Genomic DNA, 17,600 nt, shown 5'->3' with positions numbered 1-17,600 from the left:
TCCCCTGAATAAAGGCTAATTGTTTCCAGGCTAATTAATATGGTTTATTTATTATTAGGCAGTAGTAAGTGGAATTGGATCCTGGGGAGGAAGGACCTGGCCGCGCCAGGGTGGTGGCATCTCCGGTCGCACTGTGTGAATTCTGTCCCGTCCGACGTGCGGGGAACATTCTGCTCTTCCGTGGACGTTGTCCCCTCCTCGCCTTTTCCCACATAACTGCTAAACCAGAGCGCTGCCCTGCTTCGTGCCAGGGGGCTGGGCCTTTCTGGGGTGAGGGAACAGTTGAAGGCTGGGCAGGTGTGTAAATGGGGGAGGGGCGGGGGTGCCAGCCTGGCTCCCCGGGTCTTGTGCTGCAGGCCTGGACACCCCCCGAGGCAGGAGACGGCAGTCCCCCAAGGCGCGTAGGTCGCCCGGCCTGCTGGGGGAGCCCTGATGCCAACTCCTTAGTCTTGCTGGTGCTTTGCCCCCCACACATCCTCAGGGTGACCCTGGAGAGCGAGGGCCGACTGGGGGTGGAAGGTCAGGGAGTACAAGGTCACCCTCAGGTGAGGGACCAGTGAGAGAGGTGGCCAGGGTGCGGACAGGGGGCCAGTAAGTAGGACTGGGGGCAGAGACAGAAAACCACGCGCTCTTCCCCTGTCCTTCTGTGGCCGTGTGTCCGTCCGCCTGGCCACAAGGAGCTGCCGACACGGGCAGGCCAGTTTTTCGAGGCGGGCACTTGGTTTCTCGGTGGGTATTGAGGCTCCATGTCTGCCAGAGGCTTCTCTCTGTCGCCTTTGAACCTGAGACGCTCAAGAGTAGCCGCTGGGATGTGTGGGGAGAGCCCTCGGGGCCCCTTCCTGTGCCCTCATGTCCCTATCATGGCCCCGTCACTGAGGCTCACTGCCATCTCAGACGGGCCCCCAGACCGTGACGGGGCCAGGTCTGCAGCAGTCGGGGTTCAAAGAGATTGAAACCCGTCTTGCATGGGCGTGGACTTGGGGACCTTCGGGTCATGACAGGACCCCATCCAAGGCTCTTGAGAGGTGGGGTGAGCCTTCTCTGGAGTTACAGCTTGAGTTTTGTGTGGGTCCCTCTTGCAACAGCTTAGTGGGCAAGTCGCCCCTGCGGCTGGGCCACCCTGCCCTGAGGCCCAGCTGGGCAGCCGAAGGCCATGGGGTGGGGCCTTGCAGCCGTGGGAGGTGGGCAGTTCCTGGACCGTCGACCTGTCCTGTCTGCATGGCTCAGTCGTGAGCATCCTGACATTGGGCGCCCGCCTGACAGCACCAGTCGGCGACCTCTGTGCCAGGGGAGCATTTACGAGAGAAGCCTGGGGTTCTGGATGGTTCTTCAGCCAGTCGTTGTGTTTCTTTTCTGAACACCGCCTTGTCCCACGACCCTCACCGAGGTGGGGACCGGGCTGGACGGGAGGCATGTTGGTCTCCGTGACCAGCATGGAGTTAAAGTTTATTTTTATATATTTTGAGAGAGAGACACAGAGAGAATCCCACGCAGGCACTATGCTGTCAGCACAGAGCCTGACGCGGGGCTCAAACTCACGAGCCGTGAGATCATGACCTGAGCTGAAGTCAAGGCCGGACGGACACTTAACCGCCTGAGCTGCCCAGGTCTCCTGAGGTGGGTTCAGGTTTTAGAAGGTGCTAATGATGACAGCCTGGTCCTGAAGTCTTGTGCCAGGTTGGATGGTGACGAGCATTTTCTGCGTACTTGAGGCGTGCAAGCCCTGGGCCAGGCTTCTTGTGAAGCTGGTGCAGTTTCCACCTCGGGGCGGAGTCCCGGGGCATCTTCACCCACGGAGTCCTGTGTGTGTGTCCTGCAGGCGCTCCTTGCCCTTCCCAGTGGCCCTCTGTTGCGGTAAATTCCTGATGACCGAAGGTACGGTTATTGCGGACTCTCGGGCTTCCTGTCAGAGTGGCAAATGTTGATGGGGGTCCCCTGGATGCAGGATGAGGCTGTGGACGCCTGGAGCAGGTTCTCTCTGCGCACCTGGGCCGCTGCTCTGTCCACATCTGCCACCTGACGGTCTTTTCCCTTGTAATAAACGCCAAAGCTGAGCTGCCCGTCAGCTCCCTGGCAGCCTGGAGGTGAGTGGGAGGAGCCCCGCTGGGAAGCAGCAGGTAAAGCTGCCCCCACCACCCACGCAGGACAGTAGGACAGGCATTTTATTTATTTAAAAAAATTTTTTTAAGGTTTATTTATTATTGAGAGACAGAGCATGAGCAGGGGAGGGCAGAGAGAGAGGGAGACACAGAATCGGAAGCAGGCTCCAGACTCCAAGCTGTCCTCACAGAGCCCGACGTGGGCCTCGAAATCAGAAACCGCGAGATCATGACCTGAGCCGAAGTCAGACGCTTAACCGATGGAGCCCTTCAGGTGCCCCTTGGACGGGCATTTTAAAGCCTCGATGGCCCAGACGTGAGTCAGCCAGAGCACAGGGAATCAGGGTGGGGTCAGGCCAGGCCTCGAGTGATTGCAAGAGCTCCCACATCCAAACTTTAGATGCCAGAAGCAGCATCAGAAGTGATTCACTAAGAGCAGGTGCATGTCAGTCGGTGTCTTGTCCCAGAAGCGATGCCCACGGCCGGCGGGACGCTGGGAGAGCCCAGGGGGAGCCGCCCGGGGACCCTCGCCTCCCTGCGGTTTGGATGGTAGGGGGGGGCCTTCAGGGCCCCACAGGGCATAGGAGCCGTGAAGTTCAGGTGAGAGCAGAGTGGGTCCTCCCGGAATGATCCAGAACAGAGCCTCTCAGCTGCCATCAGGCCTTTTTAGAGCTTGGCTCCAGCTCTTCCCAGATTTTCCAAGATGCTCATCTCATTCCATTTCAGAAAAGTAGTCTCACTAACTAGGTACCTAACAGTAGTTTTCATGTGCCTGACTTTCAGGCTGAGGATCCTGCTAGGCAGCGTGCCCTGAATCATCTGCTTCCGGTTTATAGAAAGCCCCAGGACGTGGCCCACCTGAGGCTCCTCCCGGCCCTGGATGCTGCTGACAGTCCCCGGTGTGGGCACATGCACACCTCACGTTACCCTCAGACACGGGCAGAACACATGTGCCATGTGATGGCAGATAGGGTCGCCCAGGTTGACCGTCGGGCCGGAAGTGGGAGCCTTTCTCCCTGGCTGGACTGGCGGTGACGGGCATTGGTCTGCTGTGGCCGAGTGCCTGGGAACAGCCCCCCTTGGGCTTCAGAGATTGCTCGATGAGGAGCTGTTTTAATCAGCTGAGTCATTTCTGTGTCTCGCCGTGGAACAGAATCCTGGTGGGCGGGCTCCTGGGGGTTCTGACTTCGGCTCAGGTCATCTTGCTGTTTGCGGGTTCGAGCCCCGCATCGGGCTCTGCGGACAGCTCAGAACCTGGAGCCTGCTTCGGATTCTGTGTCTCCGTCTCTCCTACCCCTCCTTCCTCCGTGCTTGCTCATGCTTTTTCTCAAAATCAATAAAATAAGTATTTTAAAAAAATTCATGGGGGGTCTGCAGGGCACTTTTTCTTGCACATTGTGCCGTCGTAACAAGGGTCTGTGGGTTTGTAGCTTTTCTGCAGATGTAGTTTTTTGAAAGTACTTCTTTCCACCTTCAAGTAATCGTGGGCCCTGGCTTGAAAGATTCTGAAAGTCTTCCAAGCCTTTTAATGTTCCGAATCTGCTAAGTAAGCTGTCCCTGTTGGCTTGGGCAGTGTGCAGATGCTCTCAAATTTGTCACCTCCTCTGTGAAGCCTTCTGAACAGGCAGAGTTGTCTGCTCCTTGTTTCATTAATTTTACTACGAAGTATCTCAGAGTAAGAATCTGTACCCACCAGTAACTGGTTAACAGTTCAGTTCTCAGAACTTTGTTTAAAAACAAGAAGTGACTGTGTGGATACTGCCCAATTTCACTTCACCAGTAACTTTTCCTTCCCTCGCTCCTTTCCAAAAGGGACCATTTCCAGGGCACCCAGATGGCTCAGTTGGTTAAGCGTCCGACTTCAGCTCAGGTCATGATCTCACAGTTGGTGAGTTTGAGCCTCGCGTCGGGCTCTGTGCTGATCGCTCAGAGTCTGGAGCCTGCGTCGGATTCTGTGTGTTTCTCTCTCTCTCTGCCCCTCTTTTACTTGTGCTCGGTGTCTCAAAAATAAACATTAACAAATTTTTTAAAGGGACCATTTTCTATGATACAGTTGGCCCTTGAATAACATAGGATTGGGCCATTGGACCCCACTCCACCCCCGAGCTGTCAAAAACCCGCCTGCAAGTTTTGACTCCCCCTTACGTAACTACCAATAACCTATGATTGGCTAGAAGCCTTAAATAACAATATAAACAGTTGACACGTGTGGTATGTTATTTGTATTATGGGCTGTATTGTTACAATAAAGCAAGCTAGGAAGAAGAAATTGTTAAAATCATAAGAACAAATAGCTTATAGGACTGTTTTCTATTGAAAAAATCCGTGTGTTATGTTAACCTATGCAGTTCACACTCATGCCCTTCAAGGGTCAACTGTGCGTATAATTTCCTTATATTTTTGGAAATGCCTTGTTTACACATATATGTGTCTGTAAACATTTGAGTATCTGTTGTGCAAAGTGTTGGGAATGGGAAGTAAAAGGAAGCCAGTGACCTATGAGGACAAGCAGTCCTGGACCAAGGCTGTAAATTCTGTTTTGCAGTTAAAAATTTGATTTTTCTGCTATGTTCCAGATCTGGAGAAATCCAGAAAGAAATCAAATGTGATCAAGACATTTAACATTCAAGAGACTCGGGGTTCCTGGGTGGCTCATTCGGTTAAGATGGATTTCAGCTCAGGTCATGATTTCACGGTTCATGAGATCAAGCCCCACGTCAGGCTCTGAGCTGAGCATGGAGCCTGCTTGGGATTCCACGCCCCACCCCCCCAGCCCCTCACCTGCTCATGCACATTCTCTCTCAAGATAAATAAAAATAAGTATATTTAAAAAAAAGACTTGGAGTTGGTCAGGGTATGTAACAGCCTGGCAATTGGGGCAGGGAAGGTGTTCCAGAAGCTCTCTAGGAGATGGGTTTTGAAGGGTGAATAGGAGTTTGCTAGGCAAGCTCTTGCCTCCTGAAAAGGATGGTTCCTCAATAGGGTAAACGCTTAGTTACTAAACATGAAACTTAACTGTGTCTTAGGTGCTTGGCACTACCCTGCCCTTCCCTTCCCAGCCAGGCAGGTCTCCATCCCCTCCCCTCCCCGCTCCTTGAGTTGGAAAGTTTGTGGCCTAAGGTGGTGTGGAGGCACGGCTGGGATAACCCTGCCTGTAGAGGTCACTCTCTTTCTGAGTAATTCTGCAGAACCGTGCGAGCCTGCCGTTGCCTTGGTCCTGGTTGTGGCGTGGGAGCTGCCTGGGGTCAGCACTCAGATGCTCGGGTTCACCGAGCGGAGAACGCACAGGTGTGGCTTCCTTGGAATGGGGAGTGGGCGCACCTGGGCCGTCCGGGGGTCCCTCTCTCTGCCTCGCTGCACAGTTGGGCAGGTTGTGTCCCAGAATTAGATCCCAAGAGATGACCCCACTGTTTTAAAGGAGGAGGAAGTGCAAAAAGAGAACTCTAGCTTCCTAATGGTTTGGAAAAGTAGAGGGTGGTGGAAAGCTGGGTTTCCGTAATTTCATACACTTTAAAAATATTAACCATTTGAGTGCTGATTGATTAGAAGATGGGTCTGGGAGGGAATGCTCAGGTTTGGCTGCGATGGCCCGCTTCCGGGACACATTCCTGCCTCCGCTTTCTGACGGGCGGAGACCAACTCCTTCAAAACGTGGCCAGTCCGGTTTGCGTAAAGCCGGCGGTGTTTCAGTCCTGTCTGTCCTTCACGGGAAAGCCACCGAAAAGACACCTGGACACACTTGCCGCGGGTGCTTTTTTTTTTTTTGTCGTTTCTGTCAGCCGAAGGAGCACCTGTCCCACCTGGCCCTCTTAGAGCTCTGTGCAAATAGGAAGTGGTTCAGACGGTGTGATGGGTCCACATAGTTCCTCTCCATTCCTTGTGTAGTAAAATAAATGTGAGTGCTGTTTAATGCATCACCTCGCTTCATATTGCATTTGCCAAGAAAGTGCAATTTTATTGAACATTAGGATTGAATTCTTAACTGAGTAATCAATTTCAGCAGTGAGTTAAAATGCCTTCTATTAATGGTCAACTGGAACCGTTAATCAGAGTTAGAGTTGGATTAACAGTTGTCAGCATTTATGCTAATAGCACTTATAAACCATGGGCTTATGAATTGCACTTTATACTTCCATATTTCTCAAACAGTTGGTAATACTTTTTGCTTGAAGGTATTGATTGTTTTGTCCCTTTGCTTGCTGCTCGAAGATGTAAAGAGATGTAAATGATATTTTCATGGAGATGACACAGTATCACCTTCTGGTCTTGCACACTTGGCTTTGTGTCAAAATAGATGGAAAGGGTTCATTTGTTCTGGTGCTCTCCTGTTTAATTTGATCTGGTGTGTGACTAAAGCAAGACAAATAGTATTTTTAATGAAACCATTTAATAACCTCTGGTAGCTTAGAATCGGAGGCATCGGAAAAATGCAATTAAGGAATGGCTAGATGTAAACAACAACAAAAAAAATCACTGCTTCAGCGCCACTGACCCAATTCATTGTGCTTTCAGAGTTTCATCGCCTTAAATGGTTTTGAACCAATGAAGCTGGATTCCCTTAAAAAGACAGACGGCCCATCGTGCAAACGATAGATTGTGGACAGATTTATATCGGTGAGTTTTTGTAAAATATCTCCAGGTAAAAGTTCCAGTTTTCTGAGACCCCTCTGGAATGCGTTTTCAATTAGTTGATGACTGCGGACCGCCAGCAGGCTCTGGCCGTTTCACCGGGATGTCTAATAGCAGGATCATATTGATTGTCTTTCAATTAATTGCATCTGGTATTTTCATTTATCAAAAGCAAAATACATGTAATTAACTTTGAAGCAGTATAGTTCAGTGTAAAGTGATTGTTTCTGCTGCCGCTGCCGCTACAGAGATAAGTCAACGGAAATTATACTACTAGGAAACTCAAGGCAGAATGGAAGTCGTGTTACGACTTCTGGACGTATTAATTGCAAAGAATAAAAATGAATTAGGGAAATAGTCTCTTGCTGCCCCAAGAGGCCCGAGTAAAAAGGTAGATAGATGTCTTTAGAAAGAAAGCGGCTTGCTGATGAAGGCACATCTCTAACGAGCTTAGATTCTTAGAGTCACCAACCTCTAGGATGTCTTGAGCACGTAATGATTTTTTTCTGGTGGACTTGATTGGGATGCTGGTGTGCGCAGAGGAGACCATTCAATTTTGCCTGCGCTCATTTGGAGTGTGGCCGAGAGGGTATCGATCGGTGTGTCTCAGTCCTTACCCACGGCTAGGTTTGGAGGTCCGGAGTCTAGTTGCCACATGCCGTTAGCCATTTTTCACAGACCCTGCATCTTGCTCAAAGTCTCAAAATGGCAACTTCTCAGAAGTGATTGATTTTTATCCTGCTGGAAAGAAATGTTCTCTCCTTGAGCCAACAGCGTCATTTCAAAGCAAGAAAAAGTGTGAGAGCAAATCTCCGTGTCCTTTCCGTCAAACCTCTGGGCATGTCCCCCAAAGGGTTGGATCACACCGAGCCTTCGGTTTGGAGAAAGGGCAGGTTCAGCCCTGCAGGCTCCGAGAGAGACTCGCGGTCAGGTAGGCCCTGGTGAGCCTGGGCAGGCAGGAGGCTGAGCACCGCCGCAGCCTGAACCCAGCTAGCGGAGCGGGTCGTGGCCCAGGGAGGGGTCTCCTTGAGTGTCCCCGTGAGGTGCCAGGGTCAGGTGGAGATCCTGCTCTAAGCACTGGGTCTCCCGGCCTCCCCGGCAGCAATAACCTCTTCCAGGCATTTGGAGGTTTTATTTGTGAATCAGTAACGGGGCACTGATGGTCCCCAAGATGCCTCTTAAGATTAAACTTGGTCTAGAAGTCCAGAAACCTGTTCCAGGCATGACCCCAGAGGGCTTGCCCGACCGCAGGCCACAGCAGAGCATGAGGTTCACAGGATTACTTAACAGAGGGGATTCCATATTCTTGGAACAGTTCTAAGAATCATAGCACCAGGGAGGACGAGAGGCTAGAAATACTGAACATTTTTGGACAAGAGCCTAGAAATACTGAATGTTCTTTGGGGAGAAATGGGGGTATTTATTAGTAAGTTATGATGGGCACGGTCAACCAAAGACCTTGAGTTTTGCCTATTAAGGCCGACATTTCTTTCCTCTCTGGCTCTCACCCATTCTTCTCCTAAAAGAAATCTTTATTTTAAGACCCCTGTGTGCTGGAGTCCAATCCGGGATTCTCAGTCAGAGATCCTGTTGTTACAGAATCTTTGTGGGCCTGGGGTTGGTGGGGTGTTGGTTTCTGTATTGGAGGTGGAGGCCGAAGATGTTTTCAGCAACGTCACCACGGTGACAGCGATGGCAGTTCATTGGCCCTCCCACAGGCGTCCAGTTCTGCGGCCAGCTTCTGGCTGTGGCTTAGTCCTTCACTGAAAGATGCTTGCGGCTCACCTGCTGGTTGGGGAGCATCTCCGTTGGCTAACCAAAGCTTGCGAGTGACATTTGGTAGCTTTTATAGACCTCGTAACATTGGAAAACTATTTCCTCTGAAGAGAAGTGTGTGGGAAATCCTAATATAGGGATGAAATGGACTTTGTATGCATCTATTTTTATGTATATAGATAAAAATCTATAGATAACATAGATGTAGGTGTATATGTATATAGAGAGATAGAGATACAAATAGATCTCAAACATAGTTGAGGAACCACATTTTCATTTCACGCGACCTGATAGTTGAAGCGCTGCAGGCTGCTGTGTATGGGTGGTCTCCATCCCCGAGAGGTGACCGTTACCGTGGGGTGAATGCATCTGTCCCAGAATGAAATTCCAGCACAGTTCCTGGTAACAAAGGTTCCCCAAGAACCGAGGGTGCTCAGATGCTGGCCTGATACACTGGTCTCCACTTCCGTGTTTGGGGCGTCATTTTGGGTGACGCCATGGAGGAGCTTGGGATGTTCAGTCGGAGCATCGGTCCTGAGCTTGGAGGGTGCCTGTCTGCCTCCAGCTGGCCTGGTGCCCCCAGCGCTGGGCATCCCGCCACAGGGCTTAACCTTTGCCCCCACCACCCTTCCACATACAGAGTGGAGCCCCCGCATGTGCCTAGGAGCATGTGTTCGCTGTCACACCTCTTCCCGGTGGCCTGTCGCTGTGACCAGGAAGTTGTACCTCCCTTGTTGGTGGCTGCCCGTTCCGTAGATACACGGCAGCAGAAGAGGGACAGCCCGTGGTGTAGCCCGAAGAAGGCCCACGTGTGGATTTCACCCCGGTAATTCACCTGCTGACGCCTCTGTTCTGGACGGATCTTGCTTAATGTGGGCAGAGGAGAAGGACGTCAACAAAAAGCACAAAACTCCTGAAAAGCCACAGCCTCTAAGTGGGAAACCTGTGAGGCTCCGGAGTGGTTGATACGTCGGTTTGGACTCATGGTTTTGAGTTACGCCCTCACTTAAAAACATCCTATGCCTGTTATGCTGGACTTCGTGAATTTGGTGTGTGGCCTTGTGAAAACAAGCCGCAGTGACACGTTTAAGTTTCCTCCCCACAAAGAGGCTCATTTTGCCATGGGAGTGACGACGTGGGACCTTGCGGGTCTGTTGTAGTTCCTCTGCCCTTCCTTCTGGATGTCGGTCCTGTTAGAATGGAAGCGCAGGCGCCTTTCGCTGCTTTGCTGACTTCCCCCCGAACTGGAGCTTGTTCTCCATCGACGGGTCGTGTCGCCTTTGGACCGTTTTGTTACTGAGCATCAGCGTTCGCGGCAGCACCCAGTTACCTCGAGATGGCAACAAAAGTGCTAAAGGGCAAAAACAGCAACAACAACAACAAATCAAAGCTCTTGGCCTTTATTCTGTGAAATGACTGCGGGGCAGCAGTGGCCGTGGTCTGGCAAAGACACGTGTGGCAGCGCATCCAGTGGCCTGTGCGCAGAGAAGTGCGCAGAGAAGCACAGTGTTACGAGTGCACGGTGTTATTTTGACAGATCGTGATGATGATGATGATGATGTGAATGCTCTGCCCACCTCACAAACAACCCCCCCCAAGGCCACAAGCTGAAGTCCCCAGGGCTCCAGCGACGTTTGTGCCTGGCGGGCCTTGCCTGGTCTGCCATGGGCCCCAGGCGGGGCTGGCCATCCGCAGTGCGGCTTTGGGGGGCCAGCGGCCTTCTGTGACGCCCTCAGCCTGGTTGTTGGGGCCTCTACCCTGTTTCTGCCAAGACGGATTTCGTTCCCCTAAAGCAGAAGGGAAGCACTGCCCAACTCTGGAAACCAACAGCTTACACCGTGGGGGCCGTCCGCTGGTCCTGGCCCCCCCCCTCCCTGGGGTCCTCCTAAGCTCTTGGCCTGCACTAGGGATGAGCGATCCTGCTCCAGATTTTCGACCAGAGGCAACACTGCCAACATCAGAAACCATAGATCAGAGAAAGATACGCAGGGCCCTCTATCTGGGGGGCGGGGGACGGGGGACTCTGTAGATGAGAAACCGCCAGGAGGCTGAGCTGGGAGGGGGGACGGTGGGAAGATGCTTCTGGGGCTTCAGCCAGCTCTGCGGAGAGGGCAGGAGTCCCCAGCTGGGCTCTGGGTCCTTGGGCCTTGTTGGGACTTTATTCCCGAGCCGCACATCAAGCTCACATGGGAGCCGTTCTCTGGGAGGTGTGGATGCAGCCCTTTTCTTTTTTCTGAGAGCCTCAAAACCCTAGCGCTGGTTGAATGATACTTTAAGCGTAGGGCAGGTTTCATAATAGGGATCGTGCATGTCATTGTGTGAGTGGGTGGGGAAGTGAACTTCCTCTTATAAAAAAACATTGGGATCCTGGGCCCCCCGGGTGGCTCAGTAGGTTAAGTGTCCTACTTCGGTTCAGTTCATGATCTCACAGTTCGTGGGTTCAAGCCCCGTGTCGGACTCTATGCTGACAGCCCAGAACCTGGAGCCTGCTTTGGATTCTGTGTCTCCTTGTCTCCCTGCTTCTCCCCTGCTCACGCTCTGTCTCTCTCTCTCTAAAAAAATAAACAAACATCAAAACAAAGGTTGGGATCCCTAATCAGGCATTCCAAGCATGATTAACAGGAAAGGAAAGGGTTGTTGTGTGTGTGTGTTTGTGTCACCACTGTGACCACTGCTTCTAGAACGCATTAGGCCAAGAACTCTTTTGTAACCTGATCTGACTTTCAAGTAGTTTCTATTGCTCCCACATCAAGTTTTTCATGGAGGGACACACGCCACATCCCCAGGTTCAGGTTTAATCTGACATCACTTTATCAATTTCGCCACGACTCCCTCTGCCACAGATGCTTTAGAAGTACGCCACATGCAGTTCAGGGAACAGCCTGTGTGACACTGACCTTTCAGCTCCGGATTTTCTGCATCCTGACTTAAGCGTCTTCTGACAGGACACTTTGGGCCATGGCCGAGAGGCCAGGCATCCCCAGAGGCAGTGGCATCCCCAGGCCTGTAGTCTGTGGCCCCTGTCTGACTCCCAGCAGACCACTTCTGCTTTGCTTGAGCGATCGATTCCTTTATTTTTGGCAAACTTGGTAACTCCCACCTGGCCCCGTGCTGTTCAAAATCCAGTCTTCTCCGCTGAGTACATTTGCAATTAATCCTTTCCACGTAGCAATTAAGATAATTCCCTAGACTTGTACCAGCTAAGGGTAAACAGGAGGTTTGAAGAGAAAATGCAGTGTAGTTCATCGGGTTTTGTGTCGGGGCACGTGGGTCACACACAGAAGCACATAGTCCGAGTGGACTCCGTGCAAGAGGGAGAAATGGCCCCTTTCTTGTGCTTAATCCTAAGCAGCAGCCTGAATGGTGACATTTATGCATATTTCATAATGTGGTTTCTTTAGGCACGGGGAGCAAACAAATCAATTTCTCAGCAGTATACTATTTAAAAGACCCAGCAACAGCCTGTGGGGTAAGTTGGAGATGCTGTTAAAATTAATTATATATGGCAAAAAGATAGAACGTTAGGGGAAAAAAGTGCGCGGAGATGAAAAACACAGGCCGTGACCGAGGAGCGGTTTTCCGAGCAGCTGCTCCCAGAGTTTCATTCCCGTTTCTTCGTAATTGTGCGTGGACAGCAGCGGCTCCCACAACGGGGACCCCGTTCCCCAAGTCCCACTCTTGCCCCAGGCGGGCAGGATCAGGTGTCTAATCAGATTCGTTCGGAGCAAGCCTTGATTTGTCAGGCTGTGCTGTGTTGTCTTCTCATCTGGAAGATTGGCAGAAAGGGAGTCTTGGTGGTGAAGCTATTTGATTCCTGTTCCTCGTAACCCAACACCCTCTCTGTGGTCGCCTTCCCTCCTTCCGGTTCAGCTATACATTGTTTAACTCAAAGGAAACCTTTGTTGGCCTGGACGGGGTGTAACCTGCAACTCCTTGAAAAATTCAGCCGGAACAGGGCTGCGCGGGCGATCAGTTTCCATCGGGTGCAGGGTGGGGCCGTTCCGCTGCCTTGTGCGTTTGCTCAGGGCCACCAGAGCCTCGGAACCCGCCTCGCCCCTCGGGGGGCAGCTTGGGACGTGGGCTTGGCAGCGTGTAGGTTTACTGGATGCCCCTTGGATCCTCGAGGCGTGGCTTTCTCTGCACTGAAGACCTGGGTCCACTTGCACGGGTCGGCAGGACTGTAAGCGCTCTGTGGGAACTGGTCTGGAGGGCGGGCTCTGTGTTCTGGGAGGTCCAGACGCCCCCCCCTTGGCATCTCTCAATCAAATGATCATCTCCTGAGATTGGCCCGAGTCCTCTCATGGGTTGCCTGAGTGTAGGAGGCGGCCCGGGATCTGCCCTGAGCCCTCAGTCATTGATAGCACAGATTTTACCAGAGATTGTGGCCTTCTGACTCCTTATCAGGGTGAAACGACATGATAAAGGTTAAGGAGCAGTGCTCCAGGGGCACCTGGGTGGCTCAGTCAGTTGAGCGTCGGACTTTGGCTCAGGTCATGATCTCACGGTTCGTGGGTTCAAGCCCCACATCAGGCTCTGTGCTGACGGCTCAGAGCCTGGAGCCTCTTCTGATTCTGTTTCTCTCTCTCTGTCCCTCCCCCACTCACACACATGCATGTGCACATGCTCTCACGCTCCCTCAAAAAATAAATATTAAAAAAATTAAAAAAACAAACAAACCAGCAGTGCTCTGTTAACATGGAACCTTCCAGAGTGATAACTGCAGGCTCCTGAGGCAGAAGCCATGGCCCCCTTCACTTTCTGTACGTGGTCTGTACATTACGTGGTCTGTATATTACGGACTCCACGGACTATTTGTTGAATGAGGGAGTGGGTCCCGGCTGCGGTGGGGCCGGGGAGGTGTGGACTGGCCGGGCTCATGCTGGAACCATCTCAGCATCTGTCTGGAAGGGGAAGGTTGATTCTGCATCACCTGGGGGAGTGGATTCTGCAGACAGAAGGCAAGCCAGCACGTACGCCGCCTGCCTGGGGGGAGGTATATACTTTCCTGAAATATAGAGCCACGTTCCCGAGCTTTCTGTGCACAGGCTGGGTGGGAGTTGGAATTCCGTGTGGCTCGCAGGTCCAGCTGCACACGGCTGCCCTTCGGGGTGCCGTGCCTGCAGGAGCCTCGTGAGCACAGGGGGCTTGGGGGCCAGCTGCCGGGGCCACATGGAGCAGGGGTTATGAGGACAGCAAGAAGGTCCAAGTGGCTCCCAGAGTTTCATGGCTCCAGGTCCCTTGGGACTGAAGGACAGATGGCCTGTGTATCGGGCTCCTTCGTGGACCCAGCGTGGCGGCCGCCTGCTTTGCCTGCCCGTGGGGATTCGGACGCCAGCGTTCCCGTGTGCGGAGCTGACGGCCCTGCTCCTGCATTGGTTGAGGACCTTCACTTTTGAGCATCCTGATGTTTTCATAATTCCGTCGAAACTCGCTGCTGCTTCCTAATTACAGCAGAAGATGACCTCTAAACCGCGACATGGGGTTGCAGCCTCCCCAGGAAGGTGGATGCATATCGATTTGTACTCTGATCTCCCACGGGCTCAAGTGGCAGCACCGCAGAGGCCTGTTTAAGGCCGGAAAGCCTTCTGCCTGTGTGTTTCAACAGGGCAGATTGATGCAGCGTTGGACTTGGCCAAGAAGCAGCCCAGCTCTGTAGCGTGCCGCCCCCCTCCCCCTGGCAGCCTGATAGCTTTGGCACATCTTCCACGTGTTTGCACAGGGCAGGTAACGAAGAGGCCAGTTGCAGAGGGAAAGACTTGGCCGTGGCCCTGGGATGGGTGGGAGGGAAGGGTCCTGATGGCGGGGCCAGGAGATGCTTGCAGCAGTGCCCTCGCATCGCCCCTCCCCAGATGACGTTGACCTTGGGCAAGCCAGAGCCTCCTGTGCTTTGTGCCTCAGGCACCCCCCTCTGTCAGATGGGCTTAATGTCCATTTGGGTGTTCAGTGAAATCCTCGTTGGGGTACCTGGTCCGTGATAAGGGCTTCGTACGGAGACTGCTGTTATCCTGGTCTTTATTAATGGCAGTGAGATAGCCATGCCCTTGGCCAGGGGCGCGTGGGGGGCGGGGTAGCCCTGGCGACCTGCCCACGGTTGGGGGACACCCCGTGCAGGGTGTGTCTCTACAAGGAGGCACCTGCAGTGTATCTTACGCGAGCATTTCCATGAAAGGTGGCTAGAAGTGTAGACTTCCTTGCTCATTATAGTTGTCATGTTTTCTCCCAGGACTTTGGAAATGGGGCATCCCCCACCCCCACTGTGATTCTCACATCGAAGGATGAAGAATTTAGGGTCTCTCTAAGTCTTTCTCATGTATTGCGCATTGGATCTGAGTTCTTATTTTTGTGAGGGGGAGGGGTGTTGGAGGCTGGGTGCTGTGCCCAGAAGTGACAGGCCACCTCGGCACCCGTTTAGTGATGTGGTCTTGCACTGGGCACGGTCGTCACTCTCCTGTCCGTGGCCCGGGGTCTCTGCAGTTTGGCCGAATGTGACGTGTGACCCAGCATGAAGCGTGAGGCCAGCGATGGCAGGTCAGCCTCGGAGAGGGCCACACCCGGAGCGGTGCCAGGAGAGGCTGGTTAGTTAGCACGGTCACTTGCCAGGAAAAGTCTGTTCGATTCAGGTCACCAGGTTTGGACTCCTGCGTTTTATGGCAAAGTCTGGAAATGCAGATTTGTAGCAACCAATGTTAATGAATTCAGACTGTTTGAATTTCACACTGAATAATGGCTGGAGTTATCAGAGCCAGGGGCTTATGAGAACCTTGGATCGTTGTAATCTTTTCTCAAGATTCAATTGATAGCATGATGTAATATCACATTACTTTTATTAACAGTCCCAGTCATAAAAGAAACACACCTATTAGGATAGGCGAATTGAGTAAAAACAGTGGTAATAACAAGACAATTTGGAATATGTAATACATTCAGTAAATTTCAAAATGCTGCATCTCATTTGAAATGCAATATTGTGCCCGTAGATACTGAACGCAATACCTCTGCACCCGAGGGCTTCCTCTTTTCTACATTAAAAAATATTCTATTTAAATGCAGATTTTGATTTGCAATCTAGGAAGAAAATTCAGGAAGTATGGGAAGGACGACTCTGCATCTGTTAAGTCAGTTTTGGCCTCGCGTTGTTCTTGCTCTTACCCTGCCTGTGCCTTCTCTCCCCCGTCCTCTCCTCCCCCAAAAGGTAGATTCCAAACACACAAGTAAGGACAATGCACCAAAGTTTCAGAGGATAATAGTGTTGTCACACCTTTGTCTGCCTCAGAATTCTCTACTACCCACACCCTCCAAAAGCCAAGCTCAAGAAACACAAAGGCCCCTGGATTCTTCACAGGGGCAGAAGCCCCAGAACGGCTCCCTTTATACCGAGCTAATTGTCACAGGAGGGAATGAACACGTATCCCAGGAGTCTGTTAATATGTACCCACGTTGGTGGCGTTGAAGCTGTCTTAACTTCAGAATCTGTTGCGGCTGCTTCTGCGTGTGCGGGCTTGTGTATTTGTTTCTGTCGCTGTTCCCATATGTTCCAAGTACCTTTCCCTGCAGAGCCCGTCGGACAGCCCCGCGGGCGGACGCAAATGTCGGGGAGATGTTCGCGTTTCCCTTCCCAGCACAGAATTGACCTGCTTGATGGCGAGCTTTGGTTACCAAAGAAATGGATTTATAGCTTTTGACATTCTGCTCTTAGAATTAATTAGGTGGCTAATCATTATAAATACATTTTCTTTTCCTGTTGTCTCCATTTAATAGACCTTCTTCTGCTCTAGCGCTTGTCAGTTTCAAACTGAGTGTTGTGTTTGGGCTTTCATGATCTGCCAAGGGAAAATGAAAGTAAATTCTTTATAATATGCTAATTGATCTATTTGGGAATTTTTAGATATAGACAACATCTGTGCTTGCCAGTAACACAGTTAATAGCTTCCGTCCCCCAACATATGAGAAGGTTTTCACGGTCCGTGTGTGACCTTGCTGGGACATCCTGTCTTCCCCAGGGCTTGGCAGTGTGGAATGTTGAGGGGGGGCTTTTCCAGGTGCCTTGGAATTAGGCCTGAGCCCATGTGGGTAGAATCCTGTTTTGGGGTGCCTCTGACCAGAGTGCACTGGGATGGGTTCTGGAAGCATCCAGGATGGTTGGCCCTGGGCTTGGGCCCCCCATAAGTCCCCCTCGAGCCTAGACCAGAGCGGCTGAGTGATAGGTTAATGGCAGGTCGCCTCGGGCCCAGGCGGTGCTTAGAACCCTCTGCCCTGGCAGGGGGTGCCAGCGCCACGCCCTTGCTCCCCCCTCCCCCACCCCCAGGCGGCGATTGATACAAACCTGTGGGAATATGCGGAGCCAGGAAGCGTCCTCCTTGCCTACTGGAGAGAGAGGAGGCGCCCCTGTCCAGGCTGGATGCTTCCGCTTGAGGGAGAGGGAGGTTTCTCCACTGAGCCTGAGTGACGGGGCTTGTGGCCTAGGTCGCTGGCTTTCCCTCACCACAGAAAGCAGAGTTGAAGGGGACTAGCAACAACTGAAAAGAAAGCCCGGTGAGCTGAGTGTTCCGAGCATGCCATGGCTCTCAAGCACTGGCCTCCCCCGGTCCCGTGTCCCTGGCAGGTCCTGTGAGGGCTGGAGGGGGAGCTATGCCTGTTGATTCTTTGGATTTTAATGGATAATAGAGGCTAAAGGACTTCTCCAGCGGCTTGGCGGGAGCAGAGATGGGATTTGAACGCGGGTCGGGGATTGTTCTGCACACCGAGCATGCTCTGCTCCATCACTGTCTACCCAGACGGGTCAGACATGGGCAGGAAAGGGTTTGATGTCAGACGTGCCTGAGCAGCTGTTGACTTGGTAGCTGGTCTGTGATCTCCATCCATCCCCATTTGCTTACAAACGAACCATCTCTAAGAAGGGACGGTCCGTTGGGGTAGATGCCCCCGGTCACATGAGCTTGTTGCATTTTGGGGGTGGTGGTTGGCGCTCCATTCCCCGCAGACTGAGCCCAGCTAAAGGGTCGCCCCAGACCTGGGCAAGCCCTTTGGACTTGGCAGTAGCCAGGCAGGGCAGCTCAAACCCCAGAGTGAGTGAGTGAGTGAGTGAGTGAGTGAGTG

At 52.3% G+C, this 17,600-nt stretch overlaps 1 protein-coding gene across 2 annotated transcripts in view; it reads left to right on the top strand.

Moving 5' to 3' along the window:
- The window catches only part of CTBP2 (C-terminal binding protein 2), a 130,245-nt gene that overhangs the window by 24,216 nt on the left and 88,429 nt on the right, over window positions 1-17,600 (top strand). The window contains exons 1-2 of one of the 2 annotated variants that reach the window (XM_029932764.1): window positions 5,367-5,387; window positions 6,612-6,713. The gene's annotated coding sequence lies outside the window, so the exon portion shown is untranslated. Of the gene's footprint in view, window positions 1-5,366; window positions 5,388-6,611; window positions 6,714-17,600 lie in introns of those variants that run through there. The other variant, XM_029932763.1, reaches the window with a different exon arrangement.

The sequence above is a fragment of the Suricata suricatta genome, chromosome 2 (genome assembly GCF_006229205.1).
Source record: "Suricata suricatta isolate VVHF042 chromosome 2, meerkat_22Aug2017_6uvM2_HiC, whole genome shotgun sequence".
NCBI lineage: Eukaryota > Metazoa > Chordata > Mammalia > Carnivora > Herpestidae > Suricata > Suricata suricatta.
Note: the sequence above shows the minus strand (reverse complement) of the source record. Positions and strands in the feature narration are given on the sequence as shown.